We start from the raw sequence: 6,826 nt of genomic DNA, 5'->3' as shown, positions 1-6,826 counted from the left end.
GGACTATTATATATTGCTGGAAAGCCCTGGATGTCTACTTTCCAACGCAATTGGAATCACGCCATTTCAAGTTCTGTAGCTCCAGAAAATCCACTTTGAGTGCAGGGAGGTCAGAATCCAACAGCATCAGCAGTCCTTTTTCAGCCTGAATCAGATTTTTGCTCAGCTCCTTCAATTTCAGCCAGAAAAATACCTGAAATTACAGAAAAACACAAAACTCATAGTAAAGTCCAGAAATATGAATTTTTCCTAAAAACTAATAGAAATAGACTAAAAACTAATTAAAACATACTCAAAACTATATGAAATTATCCCCAAAAAGCGTATAAAATATCCGCTCATCACTAGGCCTTAAAACTACTAATTTTTAATCCTCTTTTATAATCATTCGATGCTGTGATGTGTTGTTAAGTGATTCAAAATTTATAAGGCAGGAATGACTTAGATGATGGAAAGGAAGCATGCAAAACTAGAAGGAACACAAAGAATTGAAGATTTGAGAAGCTGATGTCGACGCGTATGCATGGATGAGGCGTACGTGTGACCAAGCCATAGTCCAAATGATGCGTACGTGTGGCTGATGCCTACGCATGGCCATTGCAGAATCCAACCGACGCGTACGCATGGCTGACGCGTACGCGTGACGAGCGTCACGTGCCTCAGTAAAGTGAATTCGTTGGGGGCGATTTCTGGGCTACTTTTGACCTAGTTTCAGGCCCGAAAATGAAGACAAGAGGCTGCAGAGTGGAGCTAGGATTGATTCACCATTCACACATTCATTCATTCCACACTTTAGGTTTTAGATGTAGGTCTCTAAAGGGAGAGGCTCTCTCCTCTCTCTAGGTTTTAGGGTTTTTTAGTCTTATTTCTTCTTAGCTTCAGAATTTTATCTTGCTTTAATTTAGTTTTCTTCTACCTTTTATTGTTCTAGTATCTTAGTTTATCTTCTTTTGTTGATTTCTTTATTTTCCCAATTTAGTTTATAAACTCTTCTTGTTAGATTCAATTTCCTTTTAATACAATTTGAGGTATTTCATGTTTATTGCTTCTTTCTTTAATTGTTGGTTATTGATTCCTTGTATTTGTTAATCTTAGATTTTACTATTTCTTGTTACTTTTCTATGCTTTTATTTTGTGCCTTTCAAGTGTTTGATAAAATGCTTGGTTGGATTTTAAATTAGAATTTTGTGTTCTTGACTTGGATTGATTAATTAGAGACTCTTGAGTTATCAAAATTCTTTTCTTGATTGGTGATTGAAAGTTGCTAGTTGGCTTGAGCTTCACTAAATCTATTCTTTGATTAGGACTTGTGAACTTAAGTCGATTTTGCTCGCTTGACTTTCCTTCATTTGTTAGAGGATAACTAAGTGAAAGCGAATTGCACTTACCATCACAATTAATGATGATAATGAGGATATGAATTCCAATTCTCAATTCTTGCTAGGACCTTTCTTAGTTATTAGTTTATTTTCTTGCCATTTTGCTTTCTTGTTTCTTATTACAAAAACCCCAAAATATACATCATAACCAATAGTAAACACACCTCCCTGCAATTCCTTGAGAGACAACCCGAGGTTTGAATACTTCGGTTTATTTTTATTGGGGTTTGTACTTGTGACAACCTAATTAAACGTTGATTGAGGTTTAATTGTCGGTTTAGATCTATACTTGTAACGCGATTTTATTAAGAAATTGTTTACTAACAATTAAACGACGATTATGGTGGACTACTATGGTTTAGAAGAGACTAACTTGATGAGGATGCTACATGAGTTAGTCAATTATGGCTGCCATTGAATGAATCATTCATTATTGAAGTAGACAGTAAGAAAAGTTAATCCGAAAAGAATACGCATCTTCGAAGCGTTAACGAAATATCTATCATTGCTTTTACCCTAATCTGGTATTTCGTTCTTTACTTTTCATTTATACTTCTTAACAAACAACCTTTATTTCTAATCGCCTGACTAAGATTTACAAGATAGCTATTGTTTGCTCAATCTGGCAATCTCCGTGGGATTCGATCCTCACTCACCTGAGGTATTACTTGGACGACCCAGTGAACTTGCCAGTTCAATTGTGCGGAGTTCAATTTCACGCACCAGTTACCATACTGAGAACTCCCATTTCTCATACCATATTCTGTTGTTTTTTAGATGCAGGTCGTAACCCATCTCGGTGAGTTGCGCAATGGTGACAGAGTGGAGGATCTTTATCATCTTTTGGATTTCTTTTGGATATTTTATTTTAGTACTCTCACTTTTGTATCTTTATTTTCCTTTGAAGCTAACTTTGAGAGAGATATTGTATATGCTATTTTAACTATCAGAACTCTATATGTCTGTATATAGCTAGTCAGCGTAAACTCCGCGGGTGGCAGCTAGTACTCTATGATTATTATGCTTATATATCTACATGTGCCTAGTTATGTTGTACCTTTACCTTATCCTTTCTGCTTTTAGTTATCGTGTGAACACTTCGCGCTTTTGTATCTCTGTTTTTGAGCTTTAATTCTTCATCGGGATTCTAGAATTACTATCTCTTTCTACATATATATATATATATATATATATATATATATAATCGTATGAGCCTTAGAAATATCATGACATTTAATTATCCTTTGCTTTACAGTATGAGGTAAGGCTTAGGGTAATTAGGATGTTACATTTAGTGGTATCAGAGCAGTTTATCCTCGTGAGCCTGAGGGACGGACCAATTGTGCTTAATTGGATACTCTGTATCTTTTTCTTTTCTGTTGTTTAGGTTATCTGCTTGATATTGCATAGCATGCTTGTTTGTGAGTGCCTTTCTAGGATAATTGAAGCACTTGGCTTTTGATATTGAGATTGATCACCTTGATATCTGATGAGTGGATATTTTATACGCTTTTTGACATCATTTTCATATAGTTTTTGTTATGTTTCATTTAAATTTTATTATATTTTCATAGGTTTTAGTGTAAAATTCATATTTTTAGATTCTACTACAATTTATTGTGTTTTATGGTGATTTCAAGTATTTTCTAGCTAAAATATGAGAGTTTTGACAAAGTCTGATTCAAAGGCAAGGAAAGAATAACAGATGCTGTCAGGATCTGACCTCCGTGCACTCAAGCAAGCATTTTTGGAGCTACAGATATTCAAATGGAACGTTATCAACGGCTTTGGAAAGCTAACATTTAGGGCTTTCCAGAAATATATAATAGTTCATACTTGTCTTTGGAGATGAAGGCCCAAAACTGGCGTTCAACGCCAGCCATCTACCCTAGTCCTGGCGTCCAACGCCCACAGAGAGGTGGCCAGCATCCAACGCCCAAAAAGGTGTCCCTAGCCAACGGTCAATGCCCATGGAGCCTAATAGCACGTGGAGTCACCCTTAGCTCAGCCCAAACACTTCCCAAGTGGGCCCTAGAAGTGGATTTTCGCACTATAAGCCTAAGCCTATCATATTTCTTTAATCCTTAGTTATTAGATTAGTATATATAGGAGAAAATCAACCTTGTTTTGGACCTTCAACAAGATCTCTCCAACATATCATATTTTCGAACACCATTATGTACAGTATGAGCCACTAAATCTCCTAAGATGTATCTTCGTTCTTCAACCTTATGAATGAGTTGAACCGTCAAAAGTTATCTATATTCTACATGGGTTTAGCGAGCATCTTTTTTTGGATATTAATGAACCACTAGCTTGATTATACATCTCTTAGATGGCTAATCCATGACTTCATTAGGGACTTCTCGAGACATCAGTTCAACCGAGGTATGGGGAGATTAGAGTCTTTTTGTTAAAGGCTAGAATCAAGTCGTAGCGTTCTCTGATCCGGAAGATTCGACCTTGTCTGTGGCATTTTGAGTAGGATCGCCAAGGGAATGAACTGTAGGAGCTTCACCCTCATTCAGACTGGATATGCACTAAACCTGGTGTTCAGCCTAGAGGAACATTGGCGGCCGATCAAACTGGCGTTGATCACATACAGCCTGCTATATAAGAAATCATTCACAGTTGGAGTAGACAGTAAGAAAGTATTGATCCAGAAGAACAAAGCATCTCCGAATCCTTAACCATCTTCTTATCATTAGATTCACAACCACTGAGTAACGTTATCCTTATTTCACTTTCATGCACTTAAACAACTCAACAACTTTTCTATTCGCCTGACTAAAATTTACAAGATAACCACTGTTAGATCCAAGCCGACAATCCTCGTGGGATCGACCCTGACTCACCTCAGGTATTACTTGGACAACCCAGTGCACTTGTTGGTTCAATTGTACGGAGTGTGGGAATCCGTGCACCAAGTTTTTGGCACTGTTGACGGGGATTGTTTGAGTTTGAACAAACTAACGGATTATCTTCTTGCTTTGATTATGTACTTTTTAATTTTTTTTAGTCTTTTATTTTTCCTTTTTGTTTTTCGAAAAACTCAAAAAAAATTTTCAAAAATCTTTTCTTTATTAATCTTTATCTTTTGTTTGAGTCTTTTGTTCTTGTTCTTGTTAGAGTTCGAACTTTCTTTAGTCTTTCCCAAAAAATTTAAAAAAAAAAATAGTGTCTTTTTTGTTTGAGTCTTATGTCAAATCTTAAGTTTGGTGTCTTGTGTGTGTTCTTTATTTCTTTAAATTTTTGAAAACTTGTTCTCTGTGTTCTTCTTGGCCTTTAAGTTGTTCTTGTTTTCCTTCTTGTTTTGATCTTTAAAATTTTAAGTTTGGTGTATTTAGGTGTTTTGCTTTAAAATTTTCGAATTCTAGTGTCTTTAGATCTAAAAATTTTAAGTTTGGTGTTATTTAGTTGTTTTTCTCTTTCTTCATTAATTCAAAAAAACCAAAAAAAAAAATAAATCTTTTCTACCTTTTTATCTTAATTTTCGAAAATATAAAAAAGATTTCAAATTTTAATTTCAAAATCATTATCTTATCCTATCTTAGTTTTAAAGTTCAAATTCAAATCTTTTCAAAATCAAATCTTTTCAAAAAATCATATCTTTTTATCTTTCTTTAAAAATTTAAAATTTAAAATTTAAAATTTCAAATTTCAAAATCAAATCTTTTTCAAAAATCAAATTTCAAATCTTATCTCACTTTTAAATCTTTTTCAAATCTTTTCAAATTCTTATCTTATCTTTTCTAATTTCAATTTTTAAAATAAAATCTTTTTCAAATCTTTTCAACTTCTATCTTATCTTTTCTAATTTTAAATTTTAAATTCAAATCTTTTTCAAATCTTCTATCTTATCTTAATTTCAAATCTTTCTTAATTAGTTACTTGTTTTCTCTTTCTTCTTTTTCAAAACTTCCTAACTAATTCTTCTCTCTTCTAATTTTTGAAAATATCTTCTCTATTTCTCTCTCTTCTTTTTCGAAATTCATTATTTAATTTTCAAATATTTTTAGTTAATTAGTTTTTATTTTCGGATTTAATTAATAAATAAAATAAAAATAAAAATATTTTGTCTTTTTGCTTCTAATTTTCAAATTATTCTTCTCTTTTATTCGAATTCTTTTTCTCTTCTTTCTATCATCATTCTTCTTTCTTCTTCACATCTCACAGGGAGTCCTCTGTTCTTGAACATAGAGCTCCCATTCTTCTTCTGTCTTGTTTTTTTTCTTGTTTATGTGCAGGAACAGAGATAAACAACCTCTATTTAATCTTGATCCTGAACCTGAGAGGACCCTAAAGAAGCATTTGCAACAAGCTAGAGCACAACACTCCAAAGGAAATCTCACAAAGATTTTCGAACAAGAAGCTAAAAGCATGGCAGCTGAGCCTAATAATGAAAAAGATGCAAGAAAGGTTCTTGGTGACTACACCATACCAACTTCTGATTTTTATAGAAGAAGTATCTCCATACCTGCCATTGGAGCAAATAACTTTGAGCTTAAGCCTCAGTTAATCTCTCTTATGCAACAAAATTGCAAGTTCCATGGACTTGCACTGGAAGATCCACATCAATTCCTATCTGAATTCTTGCAAATCTGTGACACTATTAAGACCAATGGAGTGGATCCTGAGGTCTGCAGACTTATGCTCTTTCCCTTTGGGGTTAGAGACAGAGCTAGAATATGGTTGCACTCTCAACCTAAAAAAAGCCTGAACTCTTAGGAAAAATTGGTCAATGCTTTCTTGTCCAAGATCTTTCCACCTCAGAAGATGAGCAAAATCAGAGTGAAAGTTCAATCCTTCAGACAAAATGAAGGTGAATCCCTCTATGAAGCTTGGGAAAGATACAAGCAACTGACCAGGTGATGTCCTTCTGACATGCTCTCAGAATGGTCTATCTTAGGTTCTTTAATGGTCTCTTTGAGATGTCCAAAATATCATTGGACAGCTCTAAAAGTGGATCACTCCACTTGAAGAAAATGCCTGGAGAAGCAAGAGAACTCATTGAGATAGTTGTAAACAACCAATTCATGTACACTTTTGAGAGAAACCCTGTGTATAATGGGGTAGCTCAGAAGAAAGGACACTACAACAAATTCGGGCTGAGGTAACCCTTTAAAAACGTTGCCTATAATAAAGGAAAGTGTTGCCTTTGATAAAAGGCAACACTTTCTGACAAAAAGCAACGCTTTTTGAGGAGTTGGCTATACGGCCGTTACTTTTGGTCTAAGGCAATGCTTTTGTGTATTAAAGGGAACCCTTTTTATGGAAACCTTCAAAAAATGTTGCCTTTTTGTAAATAAAGCAACTCCGCGAAAGGGTTGCCTTAGAGAACCCAAACACAATCACTTTCTTGTTTCAAACATTTCTCTTTTATTTTTGCAGAAGGGAAACAAAACAAAATTCAAGCTCATGATGGATGACAAGCACAATATGCAGGC

At 34.5% G+C, this 6,826-nt stretch overlaps 1 non-coding gene across 1 annotated transcript; it reads right to left on the bottom strand.

The window, feature by feature from the left end:
- Window positions 1-6,161: 6,161 nt before the first annotated feature.
- LOC112753406 (small nucleolar RNA R71) lies at window positions 6,162-6,270 on the bottom strand. The gene has a single exon (XR_003177794.1). It is a non-coding gene; the product is annotated as a small nucleolar RNA R71 (small nucleolar RNA).
- Window positions 6,271-6,826: the final 556 nt, after the last annotated feature.

The sequence above is a fragment of the Arachis hypogaea genome, chromosome 15 (genome assembly GCF_003086295.3).
Source record: "Arachis hypogaea cultivar Tifrunner chromosome 15, arahy.Tifrunner.gnm2.J5K5, whole genome shotgun sequence".
NCBI lineage: Eukaryota > Viridiplantae > Streptophyta > Magnoliopsida > Fabales > Fabaceae > Arachis > Arachis hypogaea.
Note: the sequence above shows the minus strand (reverse complement) of the source record. Positions and strands in the feature narration are given on the sequence as shown.